The sequence below is a fragment of the Chinchilla lanigera genome, unplaced genomic scaffold, assembly GCF_000276665.1.
Source record: "Chinchilla lanigera isolate Chin_1 unplaced genomic scaffold, ChiLan1.0 scaffold00164, whole genome shotgun sequence".
Taxonomy (NCBI): Eukaryota; Metazoa; Chordata; class Mammalia; order Rodentia; family Chinchillidae; genus Chinchilla; species Chinchilla lanigera.
The window spans coordinates 859,392-879,659 of record NW_004955565.1 but is presented as its reverse complement, the minus strand read 5'-3'; the positions used below and the strand labels follow the sequence as shown (position 1 = coordinate 879,659).

General features: G+C 39.5%; 1 protein-coding gene across 1 annotated transcript in view; it reads right to left on the bottom strand.

Moving 5' to 3' along the window:
* The window catches only part of Cask (calcium/calmodulin-dependent serine protein kinase (MAGUK family)), a gene marked incomplete in the record, with an annotated part of 363,168 nt that extends 363,068 nt beyond the window's left edge, over positions 1-100 (bottom strand). The window contains 1 exon segment of the mRNA XM_005413251.2: positions 1-100.
* Positions 101-20,268: the final 20,168 nt, after the last annotated feature.

Here is a 20,268-nt window from a genome sequence, read left to right as displayed (position 1 = left end):
AGCCCGAGCGGGCCGCGAGGCCGCGACCGCTCCCTCTGCCCGAGGCCGGCTCCGGCGCGGCTGGGGCAGCTCGGGCTACAGGGGGGGCCGCGGCAGGACCATGGAGGGAGGATCGCCGCGGAGGGAGGTGGCGGCAGCAGCTCGGCACTGGGGACCAGGAGGCGGCGGCAGAGACGCTCCCTCCTCCTTCTCCTCCTCCCGCCGCCGCCCGGCCGGCAATGGGAGGGGGCTTCACGGGACGAGCGCTCAGGGCGGGCGGGAGCCTCGGCCACCGCCTTCAGCTCCTCCCCTCAGCCTCAATCGCCGACCGGCTCTCGGCTGTCGAGCCCCGCGCACCAGCCTCGCGCACACTCGCTCTCCTCCCCCTTTGGCCCGCGCGACGGCCGGATCTACAGGCCCCGCCCACTCCACCCGTCGGGAGGCGGGGGCCCGGGGAAAAAGAGAACGGGCCGAGCGGCGCATGCGCGCGGCGTCAGCCACGTCACGGTGCACGGGCGGGCTCCGGGAATCTAGAGGGCGCGGGGGTTGGCGAGTGGGGCTCACTGGCTGCAGCTGCTGAGGCGGGGCGGGTCGAAGTCGTCGCCTGCTCGCCCAACCACGACTGAGCCGCATAAGAGCCCGGGGACAAAAGGTCCCAGGCCGCACACACGTTCTTCAAGGAGATGCTCGAAACTCCGGCCGCTCTCCCCCTTCTTTTGTAATCACAGGAAGCCTTCCCCAGTTTTTGCTGGGAGAAAAGGCAGGGAAAGGGTGCTAATGAATGGGGAAGCAAGAAAAGAGGTGGAGAGAGGTTGTCACTCTAGACTGCGCTCTTGGCAGTGCATGCTTTTAGTGCCACTCTGTCATTCCTTAATGAAGATGAGGGCTGGGAGACGGAGGTCGTCCTAGAAAAAGACCAAAGGAAAACTGTCTAGGAACGTGTGCGACAACAAACAGTACCTAGAGAGACAGCTTCTCCCGCATTCCGCTCCAAACTCAACAAATATCTATGCAGCGTGTACCCACACGAGAAACAACCTAGAAGAGGTCAGAAAAGCAGTGAAATAGCGAGACTTCAAGTCCCTTTGTGTGTTCTCCACAAGCCCCCAGCACCTACTGTGCTATCTGTGTGCCCTGGAAATGTTAGACTTGTCCGGATAAAAATGCAACTAGAGGGAGTGAATGCACTGGGTCAGCCTGGGAGGGAGGTTGTGGGTGTTGCCGCTGTGCTAGGTTGCATCCAATATGAAGATTTCTGTTCAACTGAGCATGTGCAGAATGAGCCAACGCCATCAGACAGGTATATGCCTCAGTTGAAGACCAATAAAAAAGTCTTTGTTCCTCCGCATGGCAGAAATGCCCAATTAGTTCATAAGCCGGCTTCCAAAAGTCACCTGGTAAAATTTTCAGTGAAGTATTTTTTTTCAATAGTGCTTACCAAAGTGGAGGAGGCAGGGTGGAGACTCACAGCCTATATCCTCTTCAGAAATGTTTCTTGCAAACAGCTTAGAGATTTGTTAAGGATTTACGTACTGAAACTTTTAAAGATGCACATAACAGACACAATATAATTGCATAAGGTATTCCTCCCTTTCCTAGACAGCTTGTGCATTCTTTAGAGAAGAGGGCTTCAGAGCTTGAGGAACATCACATCCTTTGAGTGTCCAAGAGTTCCAAGTCACACACCCCAAGGTGGCATGTTCGTCTCATTCTGGTGAATAAGGCATTACTCTGTCCTGTCTTGAAGTGCCCAACGACCATCCCAAGTCACCTTGTCAGCTTCACTTCTTTTCTCTGGCCTAAGTCTGAGCTGTGCCAAGGCTTGTCTGCTTGATTTTGAGGTTTATCTTTCACAGGGATCTGTGCTCAGAGGTAGAAAAGGACAACTATAAAGTAAAGCAGAAAAGAATGTGGAGGTGGGAGGAAAGGCAGCTGCAAAGATGGTATGTTTTCTGCTCATGGAATCACACTGGTTTCTGCCTGGAAAGAGCCTCTGGGGTCAGCTAGTCCAGCTGCCTCTTTTGGAGATATGGGGGGTATCCCAGGAGCCGTGTCACTTCCTCACTCTTGGGTAGGAGCTCTGGGTTTAAGGTTGGATTGTAACTTTCTGGGGAGGTGGGCTCTTACTTATGAATAAATGCAGCAGCCTTGCCAGAGTGATTGCCTTACTTAGTCAGCTCTTCAGCATCTCCTGGTCACAGTCCTTGAATGATTCAAGGTCTTCAGATCAGCACAAACCTCAGGATTTTCCCCCTAACCTGAATTGAGATCTCCCAGCTAGTAGTGTGGTATCTAATCTCACTGAAGGTTCTCTGCAATATACAGCTCTCAGAACTTGTAACATGGGTGATGGCTAGTGGATGCTCCTCTCTGCTTCTAGGACTAAAGTAACCAAACCTTTTGAATGAAGTCTAGGTTTTTTCCACAAATCTAGTAGTCTCCCCTATGTATGAATGGATAGGTGTCACTAACTTAGTTCTATTTTAGTTTCCACCAAAGAAATATTAAGGTAACTACATGCATCAGTTAGATAGTATTCAGATATTAATAACTGAGTATTTACCTAACTGTGGCTCAAACAAATGAGAGTGGTGTGTTTTTTTGTGTGTGTAGCAGTACACTTTGTGACCCAATGTACTGATGTTGGATCAGCTACTCCACAGTGTCGTCAGTGACCTCGGTTTGTTCTTTCAGATCTGCCATTTTTGATTGGGTAGTGTCTCAGCCTCAGGCTAGTTGCATCATTATCATAAGGTGGCTGCCACAATTTCAAGCGTCAAGGGTAGGAAAGCATTAAGTGCAGATGAGGCTTTTGTGCTTTCTGTCTCATCACCTCTTAGGGAAATAAACTATTCTTTCCCATCTCATTGTTCAAGCCAGAGTCACACAAGAGAAACAGGGGATGCAGCTTTTGACTTTCCTACCTCCTGTTCAAGGTGGACAAGACAGGAAGAGGTGCGGAATGGGTTTCAGCAGTCAACTTGCAATGTTTCCAGTACTAGGAAAGTGACCAATGCAAAACATCTGTCCTCATTGTAATGTAGATATATGTCTATAGTAAAGCTGATAGGGCTTTAAAAGCTAAGAAATATCTAAAACCCCACAAGGATGGAGTTGATGCTACATATTTTTAGTTCTTAGATGACAGTGCAAATCTTCAATGACTGTGAGGTGTTAAACTTTCTCATAATTATTTTAGACATCTTCAGGTTGCCGGGTTCTCCCTTAATTCAGTGTGACATACAGAGAAAAGGGGAAAATACCCTAGAGAAATACTAGCGTGAGGGTCACACAGAGGTCAGTGTCACATGGGACTAATTTAGGCAATTTGGAACTCAGTCTCACTCTGTAATATGATTGTGTAAGCACATAAATTATTACTGAATTAATGAATAAAATTAAGAACAACACCATTCTCCACTGGAATAAATAGTGATTGCTTCATGGTATAAACAGCATTCTAAGCTCAAATGAAAGATTCTATGTATATCTTCAGGGGAAAAACCTACATATATTACACTTATACTCCAACTCCAGGTTGCAAGTTCTTGAATGCCTACATTAGCCCCTGGGACTATAGGTACAAATAAGGCAGGCATGGACCCTTGCTCTCTCTGAGCTTCAACCTGAAAGAAAACAAGGATTGGGCAAGTAATGGAAGAGTGATGGTCCTTAGGGATTGGGAAGCATGGGGGAGCAATAATGAAAGGACCTAGGAGTCAAGAAAGGCCCAAGTGGAGAAATGTTTTAACTAAGACTAAAACGGTACAGAAATTAATGAGGTGAATGGAGTGGGCAGCAGTCGATTGTAGGTGGAAACAACAACACTTGTGGATTCTTGGAGGTGAACAAAAATATGCTGTTTTGGAAGAACTTAGTCTTCTGGAGGCAAAGGTCATGCCTGGATCATAGAGTGTAGAAAGAAAGAGGTCAGGTGAGGTTAGGAAAATAGGCAGGGAGTATATAATAAAAGATACCAAATGCCACCATAAAGAGTTTGCCACTGAAAGACTGCCAATTTCAGTGGCACTAAAGTCGTATATGTGAGACTGGGTCCTCTCAACTCCATATGTAAACAGAATTGTACTTTTAAGTAATTCTTTTTGTGCTTGGTGCATGCTGTCTTGTCCCTCTGTTACTTTTAAAAATGCAGATAAATACTCGTATAGTAAATATGAAGTCCTTTAAATAGTTTTAGCAAACATTGCAGGTATCCCATTCAAATTCCTTCTGATCTCTTTACAATTTCCCTGTTCCCTACCCCAGCTTCAGCATATTTTTGCTTCCAAAGTTCATGCCTGTGACTTCAAAGGACTTACCACAAACTATTGGAATACTGTTGCAACATGGAAGTACCCGGGAGCTTAGGTCTTCTCCATGTGGCTATTAGCTATTAGCCAATAACTGATAGCACAGGAATGTGGAAGCCTGACTGGGGAAGAAGGGACAACTCTTTACACTCCAGAGCTCCCCTCTGGGATCAGGCTAACCTTTTGTAGGACTTGTATGTGAAATTGTATCCTTTGTTGACTCCCTCCCTTCCCTTTCCTACTTATCTCTTTCCCTACCCTGAAACGCTTCCTTTTTTTTTTTTTTCCCCAGTACCGGGAATCAAACTCACAACCTTGCATTTGCCAGGCAGGTGCTGTGCTGCTGGGCTAAATCCCAGCCCCACTGAAATGCTTCCTTAACACACCACTTTCTCATGAATCCTCATCAGGATTGGCTTTGGGGGTCCAAGCTTATGACAATGGTGATTCTCAAAGTGACAACTGCATCAAACTCACTAGGGAGTTCATGAAAAATGTTGATTTCTGGGCCCTAGTCAAGAGCTACTGAATCTGAATTTGAATCTTCAGGAGCATTTAAGAGGGATCTGTATTTTTAAAAGCTCCCCAAATGAGACTTGTACTCCTAAAACTTAAGATCCAGAACTCTGATACTGGCCACTGAATAGCTCTCTGCAAAAAATGCCAAGGCTGACATCATCACTAGGGTGGAGAAGCCATAAGAAATCCAAAAGAATACTTCTGGGAGCAAAAGAGGGACTGAATACAGATGTGTTTCCTACCCACTTTCTTCAGGTGCCAGCCTTGTCAACCTTCATCTAAAGATTCCCTGTGCTCTCTTCCTTTAACGTCAATGGAAACTTTTTTTTGACAGTGGAAATAAAGTTGCCTTTGGAAACAGCACAGTGTCAGTATACACTGAACACACTGTAGCTTAAGAATTAACCAAAAGATATCGAGTCACAGAGCCACTTTTTTTTTTTAATTTTAGAAATAAAAGGAGGAAAATACTAACAGATCGACAACGTTTTACAAAATAGCAAAGGATCAGTACAGACATTACAGAGTTACAAACAGAGTGGTAGGGAATTAACAATGCTTATTGTATTACATACTGATATCTTCAGTGTAGTTTCTCATGAAAACACATATAGACATACAAAGCTGATCAACCAATGCCTCACTGACAGTTTCTTTCAGCAAGGAAATACAGGACAGTAGAACACCCGTGTTAACTATCCTGCATATACATATATACAAACTTTCTCCTTCTTTCCCTTCTCTTTTCCCATATTCCAGTTATCCTTTACCTATGAGTGCTTTCCTATCAATTCCCAATGTCTATCATATCTCCTGGTTTAAATGAACTCTTTCAGGCTTTACCCTAGAGAAACAATGCGGTGCTTGCACATGTATGTTTGATTTATTTCGCTTATGAGTATGGTCTCTAGTTCACAGAGCCACTTATGATCACAAGTGTTCACTGGCCTCCTGGAGTCTCAACATTGTGCTGCATGCTAATGAAGATTGCGGGAGTCGGAATTCCTTTGGTTAGAAATAACTGAAAACTCAAACCAGCTCAAAAGTACTGAGAATCTATTGGCTCACATAATTAAATAGTTGGGATGTATGGTAGCATCAGATAAGGCTTGATCCAGGATTCAAGTGATGTCCTTGATGATTTGCTTTCTACAAGTGTCATCATTATGTACTGTGTAGTACTGACTTTATCCTCAGGTATCACAAGATAGCCAAGAGAGCTCCAGGCTTGCCTTGAGGTAGCCAAACAGTTGATATTGTTTCAGACTTTCTTATATCCAGGAATCTTTTCTAGCAGTGTCTCCCCATGTTCTAAGATTCACTGTCTCATAGATCTGACACCAGGCACTTCACTACCCCTGAGCCAATCACTGCAGCCATGAAATGAGGATCTCTGAATAACTTATCCAATCACAGCCTACCTTTAAACTGGGGGTGGGTATAGATATAGAAGTAATCAGGACACTTTTAGCAGAAAGGCAGAATGGAGGGAGCATTCCCTGCCCTCCTAGCCACCAAAACATTGGCATTGCTTGTGTTTTAGCACTTTGCTTTATTCTCCAGTTTAGCCAGTCACTGCATTCTGTGTCTTTCTTTGAAAGTTTCATTTAGATTTCCCATTTCTTTCCCATTTCCTTGCTCTTTACCCTAATCTACTCCATCAAGCTATACTTAGATATTGCCTAACTTTTCTTACTGGGCTCCTTCCCCCAACTGCTTGTCCTGGCCCTCTTACCTTGAAGAGCCCAATTCACATCCATGAGAGAACTTTCAACTTAGAGAACAATGCCAGGTGTGTGGTAAGCATTCAGAAGCCATTTGCTGAATGTTGAATGAATGAATAACTTCACAGCCCTTATTGCTTCCTGGAATTCCTTTTTATTGATTTTCTTTATAGTCTCTTTTCCTTTACCTCTAAAACCTGGAAAGTGTCTGGAGCACAGTAGGTGCACAATATATGTTTGTCATATAAATACGTGACACCAATGATATCCAGCTTGTGGTGGTTAAGCTTATAATTGGAAATCAGCGTGGAGATTCCTCAAAAATCTGGGACTAGAGGTTCCATTTGACCCAGTTATTCCTCTCTGGGTATCTTCCCAAAAGAATTAAAAGCATCATATCACAGTGATGTATGCACAACCATGTTTATAGCAGCACAGTTTGTAATAGCTAAATCTTGGAAACAGCCCAAATGCCCATCAACTGATGAATGGATAAGGAAGATGTGGGTGTTTTTTATAGAATGGACTACTACTTGGCCATAAAGAAGGATAAGGTTGAGCCATTTCTAGCTAAATGGATGTACCTTAAGACAATACATTTAAGTGAAATAAACTGGACACACATGTGTAAATACCATATCATTTGTCTGGTGTGAGAAGCCAAAAGTGTAAATAAGGACCAAAGTGTATAATAGATATTGTAAAATAGGAAAAAAATGTACAAATGGGGAGGGGAACTAAAGAGGTGGGAGAGGGAAAGAAAGGAAAAGTTGTGAAAGTGAAAAAAGAAGGAAAAATGGAAACAAAGCTTTTGTAAATGGGGAGAAGAAGAGACGTTGAAGGGAGGGCGGGGGAATGGGAAAAAAGAATCAAGTTATATCATGTACACGTACAAATTCTCTGTGATGAATGTGATCATTATATATATCTAAAATGTACTAAGAAAATCTGATTGAAGAAAAAAATTGGACTTCATGATGGTGGGGACATGATAAACATTCAGTGGAAAGTGTACCTCACAATTTGATCTTTTCCAGGGCTAGCCATAAGCAATATGATTCTGTCCTGATACAGAGCAACAAGCCACAGCTCCCAATCAGCTCTGCCATCATGAGGGAAACAACTGACGCCCCGAAAGCATGCTGTGTGGCTAAGCTGAAACGTGTGGAGTATAGATATATTAAAAGCAGTTTCAACTTACAATGGGCTTATGGTGTTCTCCCCCTTTTTTAAGTTGAAGGGCACTTGTATATGATTTTTATTTGTGTTTTTGCAGTGCTAGGGATGGAAGCTAGGGCCTCTTGCTTGCTAGTGAAGTGCTCTGCCTATGTTTCTTGAATTGAATTAGAGAATAATTTATAGTTAAGACAATGAGGAGCCAGTAGGAATACTTCAAGTGTTTGAATTCTTGGGAAGACAATGAATAAAAGAGCAATCAAGATATTTGAAGGGAAGGAGACGGTCAACAATAGCAAAGCTGAAGAGGTATCAAATAGCAGGGACAAACAAAAAATTTTAGATTTATTTCTATTAATTGAAATTGAGTTATATTAGTTCTCTTTTGTGTGGAAAAACAAAATCTCACATAGCAATGGAATTTTTCTTTTTGCTTATGTATGAGAGATTTCAAAGGTAAATGTGAGAAATTAAATCCCTCCCTTAATTTTTTTTGTCTGTATTTCCTGGTGCTTTCTTTCTAGATTTCTGTGAAACTGTCACACCACATGGTACAAACACATGATGAACTGCAATATGTTCAATGTGTGACTTACATCAAGCCCTGCCCTGGCTAAGTTGTGACGCGTCATGTAAGTCACCAAAGCTTCTGTGGAAAGGAGGATAATTTACTATGCTAAGTGCACCGTGGAAAAGGTCAAGTGATTAATAAGTCACCAATATGAAATACAAGCCTATCAACACTAAGAAGTTTAATCATTTACACTACACGGGGCTTGAGTGAAATGGAGTCTTTCTGGGGTCTTTTCAGGCAGCATGAATCTGTGAAACTCTTCAGGAGGCATTTCTTTCTTATTGTGTGTTCTGATGAAATGATCTTTTTTATTTTCAATGGAGGCTTTTTATCTGAAAAATCTTTATTTTTCACACAAGTGATCTATAATGTCAAGATCTGCACTAATAAGACATTTTCATTTTGGTCAAGAGAAAAATACACAAACTGTGGTAATTTACGGGTCTGATAAGAATTCTTCAATGATATTTTACCTTGAATGTCCTAATCAAATATTTCCCATTCTAGCTTTTTACTCTTGTTACAGCTTTTAAATTGTCTTGTGAATGGAGACAATAGCTAAGAAAGTAACCTTTTAAAAGACAATAACAAAAACAAATTAAGGGGAAAAGATAGAGATTCTAATGATCTGTAAAGAAATAACAGAAGGACCATTTACTGAGGGCTTATTATAAATGCCAGAAACTATGCCAAGACAGTACACATATTTTAGTCAATCCACATAACAACCTCATAAGGTTATTATCACCTTCATTTTACAGATGAGAAAATTGACACTTGCAGAGAGGTTTAGTAACATGTCAAGGACCATACAGTTAGAAGGAAATGGGATCAACCTGTGAACTAACTTTGCCAAGTCTCAAAGCCTATATCAACACACACCCTGCCACTGACTTTCATGTGTTCCTTTAAGGCAGTAAGACTTATTTTCATTTTTTTCAGATTAAGAAAAGTTTGCCCAGGCAAATAGTACCATGGGTTAAATAACAATAATAATAGTTTCTGCTTAATTAAGTTCCGTTTAGTGCAAATCACTGTGTTAAATGTTTCTTAAGCAGTTATTTTCTCATTTAGTAAAACTTTATTGAGCATTTATTATGTGCTAGGTACCAAAGACACAATATGTACTGAGTTAAATCAACCTGATTCTTGCCCTTTTGGAGCTTGCACATTAGTGAGAAAGGGAGACACAAATCAAGGAATCACAAATATATATATATATTCATTTCAACAAGCGTGCCAAAACCATTCCTGGGACAAAAGACAGTAATTTGAACAAATGGCATAGGAAAAGCTGAATATCCACATGCAAGGAATGAAATTGAATTATTACCTTAATCCATATGCAAAAATAACACACAATGGATAATTACACTTTAATATAAGACCTAAAACTATAAAACCCTTAGAAGAAAACATGGAGGAAAAGCTTTATGACATTGGATTTGCAACGATTTATTGGATATGATACCAAAAGCTGAGCCAACAAAAGTAAAAATAGATAAACTAAACTACATAAAAATTTAAGACTTCTGTGCATCAAAAGACAGAACACAGCAAAAAGGCAGCTTATAGAAAGAGAGAAAATATTTGCAAATCAATATCTAACAAGTGATTAATACCCATAATATATAAAGAATTTCTACAATTGAACAACAAAAGCACAATTAACTTTGTCTATCTATCTATCTATCTATCTATTTATCTATCTCTAAATTTTGCAGAACTAGAGGTCGAACTCAGGGCTTTCATAGTGAAGTGCATTCCCAGATAATTGCTAAATTACCCAGACTGAGCTCTAACTTTACATCTGCCTGCTTCTACCTCCCAGAGGGCTGGGGTTACAGGTGTATGCCACCATACCTGGTTCATATAACCCAATTTAAAAATAGGCAAAACATTTGAATAGTGTCCAAAGAAGATGTTAAAATGGCCAAAAAAAGCTTATTAAAAGGTATTCAACATCACTAATATTATGGAAACACAAATCCAAACCACCATGAGTTATCACCTTGTACCTGTTAGGATAACTGCTGTCAAGGGAGAAATGCAAGACGGAAGAGGAAGGAGGAAAGGAAGTAAGGAAAATAACAAGTATGAGTGAGGATATAGAGAAATTGGAACTGTTATCCACTTTTGATTGGAATGTAAAATAGTGTATCTGCTATGAAAAACAGCATTGCAATTTCCTCAAAAAATTAAAAATAGAAATACCATATGATCCAGCAACACTACTTTTGGGTACATATATCTAAAAAAATTCAAAGAAGGATTTCAGAGAGATATTTGTGTGCCCACGTATACAGCAGCATTATTCACAATAGTTCAAAGAGGAAAACAACTGAGACATCCATCAAAAGATGAAAGGATAAACAAAATATATGATTTATATGTACAATGGAATAGTATTCATCTTTACAAAGGAAGGAAATTCCAACACATGTGACAGCATGGATGAACCTTACAGATACTAGGCTAAGTCAAATAAGTTGGGACCAAAGTAGCAAATACTGTATGATTTCTCTTTTATGAGGTCTTGAGATTAGCCAAATTCAGAAACAGGAAGTAATTATTATCCAGGTCAAGAGGGACGGGGAAAGAGGAAGTATTGTTTAATGGATATAGAGTCTCAGTTCTGCAAAATGAAAAAGTTCTGGAGATTGGTTGTACAACAATTTGAATATACTACTAAAATATATATTTAAAATGGTTGAGATATTTAAAAATGTATAATTAAAACAAACATGTAACTCTAATCTCTTTAGCATGAGAGCTTTTTATTATGTTCTTTTTATAGAGCAAACTCAATTTTAGAGAGACCAAATCACTTCCCCAAAGTGTACACAGTTAGTCACGGGTGTAGATGATATTTCAGCCTATTTCATGAGCCTATGTTTCGTGTTCAAACTGCGACCGAACTTAGATAACCAGATCTTCAAAAATTGAACAAAACGACCTCTTGATGGGCTGGGTCACTTCAGTTTGAGTAATCACAGAGCACCAAGTTTAGAGCAAAGTGTGGGTATGAGTGGGTGTCAAGGGAGCTGGGAAAGGGCCCTCTCTCCCATAATTATGCCAATCCCTCTCCACACCCCCGCCAGTGAGAAATGCGTCTAAATGTGGGATCAAGATAGCAGTTTAGTTTCCTTCTTTTCCTTTACAAAAGCTTTCTTTCCTTCTGCAGTGAACATAATGCCTTAAACCCAAGTAGAAGTAGAACCTAGAGTTTTTTTTTAGTAGAGTAGCTGCCTTAAAAGCCGATTAGTAGAGCTGAATGACACCTGGGGGCATGACTTCCTAAGACAAAGCCTTTAGTTTTGTCTCAGAGTTACAGTTAAATTACAGATTGCTTTAGCCTAAATACAGTGGCCAGTGGATATGACTTGGAGACCAGTTTCTCCGGGTGAAAAACTAAATGATCGATGCACTAACTGGATGATCATGGGGGCTAAGCAGTGGTGATGGCCTGCTAGACCTGCTGAGGTACTTCAGGGTGAAGACGCCATTGTAACATTGAAGAAAGCCATCTGCATGGAATGATTGAACAGATTAAAGTTGTTGCTCTTTTGAGGACTGTACTTTAGACCATCTGAGAAGTGCAAGCAAGGAGCCTGAAGTAGGGAACAGGGGAACAAGAATGGACTTGTGGATGCAAGAATGAACTTCAGGATGGGTGGAAGTGCTATTGGCTCATCTGAGACTGAACAGGGATGAAACTTAGGTCAAGTAAAAGAATGTAGCCCTAGCATCCTGCCATGAGCTCAAAAACACCAGGGTCGTAGCTCATCATTGCACAAGTAGATCATAATTTAATTACTAAAAAGACCAAGTCTCTGGAAATTATTCAGGGCCATGAACTTGAGAATTCAAAATGGCTGGAAAAGGATTCTGGGTATTTAGATAATGCAAATTCTCTATCTAATGGGATGCTTTCCTTTTTAATGTTTGATTTATTCATTTTTATTAAGTTTATTGGTACAATTTTGATATACATAATGGTCATACTCATCATACGGAATTTGTACATGTACATGATATATCTTAATGATGCTTTTCAGTAAGAAGAAACACTTGGGGAAACTGTCTCTCCCCTTTAGCTTATGAGCTATACTCCTCACAGTTATTTTTTTCTGAAAGCAATATACAGTAACTAACATTAACATAAACATCTGAGTTCATGAGGAAATGGAATGAGTGCCTTAAGGAAACAAGGAATATCCTTTGAGTAGATTTATCACATAAACAACCATATAGACTAACTATGATCATAAGTTGAAGCTTTTAAGCAAAATTGGGAGATGCCCATATGAATAGCTCAATGAAGCAAAATTGAGAGATGTCCATATGAATAGCTCAATGAAGGAAACTAAATTAGTACTCAGCCTGTGGAAAAACCTACAAACTTGAATGTGTGTTAAATTCAGAGACTTCTAAGAAAAGGGGTCAGGTTTTTAACCCTGGGGTTACTGTAAGTCATAAAAACCATCATTAAAAGTCATTACAAGGGGCTAGGGATGGAGCTCAGTGGTACAGCACTTGCTTAGCATGGGTGAAGCCTTAGAGTTGATTCCCAGGACTGCCCAAAAAAGTCATTACATATCAATATACACACAAATAATTATACCACATAGTACTATGATCTCTTTTACATCAGACTTTCAACTGAGAGGAATAAACACTGCAGCTAATTTAGAAGCTGAAATGTCCTGAGTCATGAATTCCTAGCCTGTGTGACCCAGGATGTAGGACAAATGCTGAGGAGGGAGTGGGCATAGGCTTCCTGTTAAGTCATCATTTATGTCTAGAACATGGAAGCAGTTTTATCGCACCTTAGCAGGCACTTGTGGGAAACATTTCCTCCTCTGGGAGACCAGGCACTGAGGCTGTGTTGGAGAAAGTGGTTACAGGACAGTGATGGAAAGCATCATTGCTCTCTGAAACAAAGGGACAGAACACATTTTTGCAAGGAAAAAACTGCTTTCTTTGATGAATTCCTGTAGAATTGGGCTTTAAAGCTAATTACCTTTCCCATGTGCACTTCAGCTCCTGCTTGAGTAAACTCAACTCAAAGTAATTTGCTAATATTAATTTTCATTCTTTCCGTTCCTACTAAGTGCTTGGTGCAGTGGTCAGCAAGGGAGTCACCATTAGGCAACAAAACAGAGCACAGCTTCATCAAAGGATCATACCAAATGGATACAGAATCACAAACTAAGTTAAGTGCTGTCAGGGATGACAGTATTGTGTGTAAAATGGGAATTTAGAGGGGGGTGTACAGTTATAGGCCAAATAAGGTTTCTCCAGAGGAAGCAAGGGGTTCATTATGGGCTGAGTTGGAGGTTGGGTAGTCCAGACCAAAGAAATAGCACACATGGAAGCCCTGGGTTGAAAATCAGGGGTTCATGCCATAAACCTGAACACCATAATCCTCAATGTTGAAATCCCAAAAGATCAAAACTCTTGAAGTCTAAAATCCTAAAATATCAAAATCCCAAAATATATAGTTCTGTAAAAGCAATTTTCCAAATCTTTAAAAGGCATTTATTTACATTTTAAAAGGCATCTGTCCTACAGTTCTCTAGAAGAACACATTCAGTATAAAATATATGTATGATTATACCCAGGATTTATAAGATGGGCTTATGGGATCAGAATCAGAAGCGTCCCAATGGCTGTGTGCCAGATCAGAGATGGAAGAATCCAAGATGGCTGCCTGAACACTGGAGAGCCACAGGATCCAGCAGCCAGTGAAGGTTGAGGGGCTGGAAGCTCACTGCAGAGTCACTGCTGTGAATCTGTTGGAAAACCAAAGTGTCTGTGTTGGAAGGCTGAAGAATCTGAACTGGAAGACTGAAGGTACTGGAGATCCACATCAAGGCAATGGTGAAAACTAAATCTCCTCCAAAGAAAAAGGCAAACACTTCTGTTTTCTTTCCCTTTTTAGTCTGTCCAAGCTACAAGCCTATTGGTTGATGCCACACACATCTGGAGTGGGTCTTCCTTCCACAGTTTGCTGGCTTACATGTTAATCATCCACAGACACATATGCAGAACTTGCTAGTGTGCTAGGCAATTCTTACTCAAGCCAAGCTGCCAAGTCACAATGATCAGAGCATCTATTTGAGAAACATAAAAACAATGCAGATCATGTCATAGGCCACTTTACACTATCAACTAGGAAACCATACCACAATATTTTGTAAGCATAAGCACTCAGGTATACTAACAGTTGCATGGACATAACAGTTATGAAGTGATGAATATATTCGTAAACAAATAGGCCAAAAAGTGCAATGCATATCGCTCTGGTTTGTCATTTTTTGTACCTAGCTTCATAACTGCAGTAATCTGAAATACCACAACTAACAACCTAAATCTTCTGAGAAGACTGATCAAAAACTGTAATGAGTTGCCGCTGCATATGCAGTCACTCAAAGAAGCAAGACCTTGAGAAAATTTATCTTTCACAAATGCAGATGTACAAAAATGATATCTTTTCATTTACTGAGAAAGTTTCAAAATTTTTGCATATATACATAATGCTTACACACAATGCCAATATTGTGATAATGCACTTTTGAGAATAAAATCTGCAAAAACTCCATAAAATAAATTAGAAGTCTCTAAAAGTCTTTTAAAACTTGTACCTCCAGTATTGTAACTGATGAGAAACCAAAATATGTAGCATAGTGTAAATAATAATGCTAACAATTTAAGTAGTAGGAAAAACTGAAAAAAGAAAAAATACTCAAAACAAAAAACAAAAAAAAACCCTAAAAGATTTAACCTATTAAAAAAGTATATTACAGGAACAGATTATAGACCATTTATTTTTAAGCATTAGTTATATTTGAAATCTTTCATCACAATGAATCGCTGCTTTTTTTTCTTTTAAGGTATGAGACTCCTCAGATTGTACATTCACATTCATTTTGTACTTCATACTATTCTTTTAAAATCCTCTATTATTTGGTATACATTGATATAACCATTTCCTATTAAATTTTCCCATCTCACCTACCATGCTTCTATGTTGTTCTGGTGCGTGGAAAGCTATTCTACATGCACTCAAACACAGACTACAAACTTGGCAAAACCAATACTGGTGATCAAATAGCAACACCGTTCCATAAGTGTCTTCTTATCCTACCATGCACATAATTATGTTTGAACCACTTAATGATTCCACTGGCTTATTCAGGCAAAGGTAGGTTTAATTCTTTAAAACTCCTGGAATTTCATCAGCTGGAAGGAATACTAACACAAACTACCCATTTTAAAACTACAATTCTCATTGCCATATAGCATGGCCAATCCCTCCCCCAGAATTTAATTTTCTACTCCTCTTTTATAGCTTCTTCTTTTTTTTTGTCCCCATGGTAATTGCAGTTCGAGGTATTTTGGCTTTCAGGATTTCAACATTTGAGATTTTAATCTTTCAGAATTGTGATTTTTCAGGGTTTTACACTTTAGGGATTTTGATCTCTTGGAATTTTGATATTTGAGATAATGGCACTTGGGATTGTCTTTGGGGCTTATGATTGATACAAAGGTACAAGCCCTTGTAGACACTGAAAGAAGCCTTGTAGAGGCAAAGGGGAGTTATCTAAAATGGAAGGGTATGGGAATGGTAATGATTTTGAGAAGCCATTGATAGGTTTTAATCAGGGATTTACCATAATCAGACCTGCACATTGAAAAGATCATTTCACCATATATGGTTTAGAGACTATATTGGAGGAGAGCAAAAGTGGAGGGTGAGAAACCATTTTGATGTTGGTGTGGTTGAGAAATGAGGCCCCATTGCACGGGAGTGGCGTGCTCCATTTGCTCCACTTGCTCCATCCTGCTCTAGGGCCTGGAAAGCTGAGCAGTATGAAATGCAGAAACAGGATCCCATCCCCCTTGGCTTCTGGCTGAGTCAGGCCAATGGGAAGCCCCTGAAAGATACCAGAATTTGAAGAAGAATGGGACCAGAGTATTTATTTTCCCCGTTCCTTTCCTCATGGTTTGTGGCACATGACTCTCTCATGCTAAGGATGGAACCCAGGACATCACACATGCTAGGCAAGGGCACTACCACTGATCCACACTCCTAGCCCTACATGACTCTTTCCAGATTCCACTAACTGCTCCTCCCCAATCGCTTTAGTGCCTAGAGGTGGTGACAGCTTCATTCCTACTACCAGTGGTTTTCATATTTCCTAATTAGTGTGATTTCTCTGAACTAACACTTTTGTAAATAATTCCTCCTCAACTCTTTTAATTTGAATGTGTTGTATATTTCTTACTGGTACCTTCATCGATATAGGAGGTGGCAGGATATTAAGAGAAATGAACAAATTAGAGATGTAGTTAGGAGGTTAAATTAGCACAATGGGTGATCATAAAAAGCATTACTTATAGACAGAAAACATTACAGTGATAGTATTTTTATTTTATGACTAACAAAATAGATCCCATGGACTATTAGCTGAGAATAATAATATTTGTGTTCATTGTCATTTACAGGAATTGTGATTTTCAAAAGCAACAAGATTCCAATAGCCAAAGGGAGACAACAGTGATGGAAAAGTTATATTGGGAATTTCACTTTATCTTTCCCTTTACTTGATTCTGAATTCATCTTCTAGTCCATAAATCTGTTGCTGAATATCTTAGCAGGATAGCTAGTCATATAACTATGTAGGCAAGGATTTTCTCCAATTATCTTACCTGTTTTTCTAACACATACTTCCTGCTAACATCCTTGGGCTTTGCTCCTAAACTTTTTCCAATCCTGAGGAAATACAAGCAAATCTGTAGAAAGGTCACTTGTGATCTGTGCTATTTATGAATGTGTGGTGTTGACATTGCTTTTTTTTTGTTTTTGTTTTTGTTTTCTTCCAGTACCGGGAATCGAACTCATGACCTTGTGCTTGCCAGGCAGGCGCTTTGCCGCTAAGCTAAATCCCCAGGCCCCTGACATTGCTTTTAACTGAACTGCACCTAAAACATATGAGTGGTAAAGAAAACTTTAGCATTTTAAATTTATCCTGAAGGAGATGCCTCGATTTTCTTAGATGAGCTAATTGCTTAATGATTTTGTAGCCCTTGCCCCTGCCTGATTTCTTTGGGGATTAAGACTAGCTTGTCATTACACTATTAATTAAAAAAATGCTCATTTACTTGAAAACTTGAATCTTTTTAGAATTAACTTCCATTTCTCTGAATTAGCCTTTAGCTTCTGTAATGGTTTCTTATTGCTGCTGTAACAAATGAGAAGTTTAGTGTCTTAAAACAAAACCCCTCCCTTACAATTCTGGAGGTCAGAAGTTCTGAAATGAGTTGGCAAAGAAGTATTCTTTTTGAGCCTTGAGGGAAAAGTTTGTCTACTCCATTTCTTCCCCTTTCTATCTTCTAAAGGCCACCTGCATTCTCCACCTACAGCCTCTTTCTCCCTCTGCAAAGCCAGCAGTGTAGCATGGTTCTTTCTTTCTGTTTCTATTACTGTCCCATGTTCACATTGCCTGATGTCCTCTATATCTGTGACCCTCTTTCTTCCCTCTTATAAAGACGTTTGCTGTTCCATGGGGTCCACTAAAGTAATCCAGGATTATCTCGCATCTCAAAATTCTTAACTTCATCACATCTTCAAAGTCCCCTTTGCCATATAAGGTAACATAGTCATGGGTTGCTGGGATTAGGACTTGGACATCTTGGGAGTGGGGATTATTCTGCCAATACAGCTATATTTTCCAAGTATAATTCAACTTTCTCAAATTTATCCCCTTTTTCTTCATTGCTGAAGTATTCTGTTGTTACCTCATCACATTTCAAAATCTACCTCCAGTTCAGTGGCAACTGGACAAATATTTTCTGAGTGTGGTGGTAGACTCAGAGTTGTAATGATGAATGAACATAGTTTATATATCCATACTCTCTGAAGTTTCCTCTCTAGGCTTATAGTGGAAGGGCAGCCCAAAAGAAGTGAGTTGAGTTTCGGGTTTTTTACTGCCATGCTTTCTCCAAAATAAGACCTACCTGGAAAGTAATCAACCTTGAAAATTAGAGATCAAAATGCCAGCCCCCAACAGCCACTGAGCAAGAGAATCGTGATGGCAGGTAAGGCAAGGATAGGCTAACGGGGGCTGGCATTTTGATCTCTAGTTTTCAGGGCTGATTATTTTTTTTTTAGCTAGGTTTTATTTTCAAGGAAAGTGGGTAACTTCTTGAAACTTTGTGGGGAACACTCATTTTCAAGTTTGTACTACTTTAATAAGTACTTTAATAAGTACTCCCACCTAAAAATAACATTTTCAGTATTCTTATGGATCTTTTCTGTATCCTTTCCACATCTGCTTACTTTTGGAAGCTGGTATAAGAAGCACTACTCCAGTAATATTTTAAATATTACTGGAAGTAATGAAAGAGTCATTAATAAAAGAAATTGTTAGCAAGACCTTTGCAATAACACAAGGAAGGAATATTTCTGGGTAATTTTCTTATACTTTTTGTACTTACCAAAAAGTAATTTCATTCCACTATGAACATGTAGTTGTCTAATTAAATAAAAATACAAGATAAAGGGGCAAAATATTTCTAATTTCCAGGTTTTAAAATTCCATGGTAACAACAACAATAATAATAAACACCAGATTTTTCATAGACCCCAAATCAAATGTGCTTTACAATTCAAGCAATTGTTTGAAATTAGGGTTGAGTACATAATCTGTGAGCTCCAATCTAAAATGAAAGCTTAGTTTTTCATATTTCAGTGATGAGAAACAAACTTTACATGTGTTTGGAATCATGTTTGGCACTTACTGGTGTTTTCTCTTTCTTTGTATACTTTTGACAGTTATGACTTGTTTGACCATGTCTACCTGATAGCAAATTTCACTTCAAAATGTAAAACATTTAGTCAGTTACCAGGATCTTTCCCTAGAGCTAGATGCTTCATATCATGCAACAAGCAAAAACAGCCTCAACCTTCAATAACCAGACAACCTCAGTGTGTCACCTCCAGATTCCTAGGACCTACTAAGTCTACAATCAGCTGAGGGGAATGTTTTACTGAAATGACAAAAAAAGTGAGTCTGACCATTGAGCTAGTGATTAAAATACGAGCCCAACACTACTGAAGTTTCTTTCTGACCCTGTGTTTAAATTAATTTGAATAATTTATTTCATCCTGGTGTGAAAGAAAAAATTAAATTCTTCAAAGTCTCAATCTAGAGAAGCACCAAGTAAAGTAAACACTTACCCCAGATAAAATATCCTCTGACCATACAAATCTCCTTGCTTCTTTAATCTTAGCTCGTACTCAGCTAAGGGATCACCTCTCCCTGGAAGTCTTTTTCTTAATTTTATTTTATATTAAATTTATTTTTAAATAAGATATGAAAACATAAAAATTGTAAATATTTACAGAGTAGTATGTGATGCTTTAATACATATATACATTGTGTAATTGTTTATTTTTTTATTTTTATTTTTATTCTTTTGTTTTTTTTCCGGTACCAGGAACCGAACTCACGACCTTGCGCTTGCCAGGCAGGCACTTTGCCGCTAAGCTAAATCCCCAGCCCTGTGTAATTGTTTAAATCAGGATGAACTCATCTATTTCCTCAAACACTGATCATTTCTTTATGGTGAAAACATTCAAAAGTCTTTCTTCTAGCTTTTAAAAAATCCAAGTACATTATTGTTATCCCATAGTTACCCTACTATGCAATAGCACATTAGAAGTCTTTTCTTTGATCCACTCCCTGGCCCAGTCCATCTGTGTTTCCATAGCAACCTGCATACACATCTCTCATAGTTTTTCCTACGTTGTGATAGAATTATATTTGGGTGTGTTCTTCTCACCAAGCTAAGGTTGACATAGAGATGTGCTGCCCAGATTTCCCTTTAAGGGCGGACTTTCTGCCCAGCTGCACAAAGGGCAGTCAGCTCTTCAGGGCCTGACTCTACCGCAGTGAAACCCTTTGTCTTCATTCCCTCC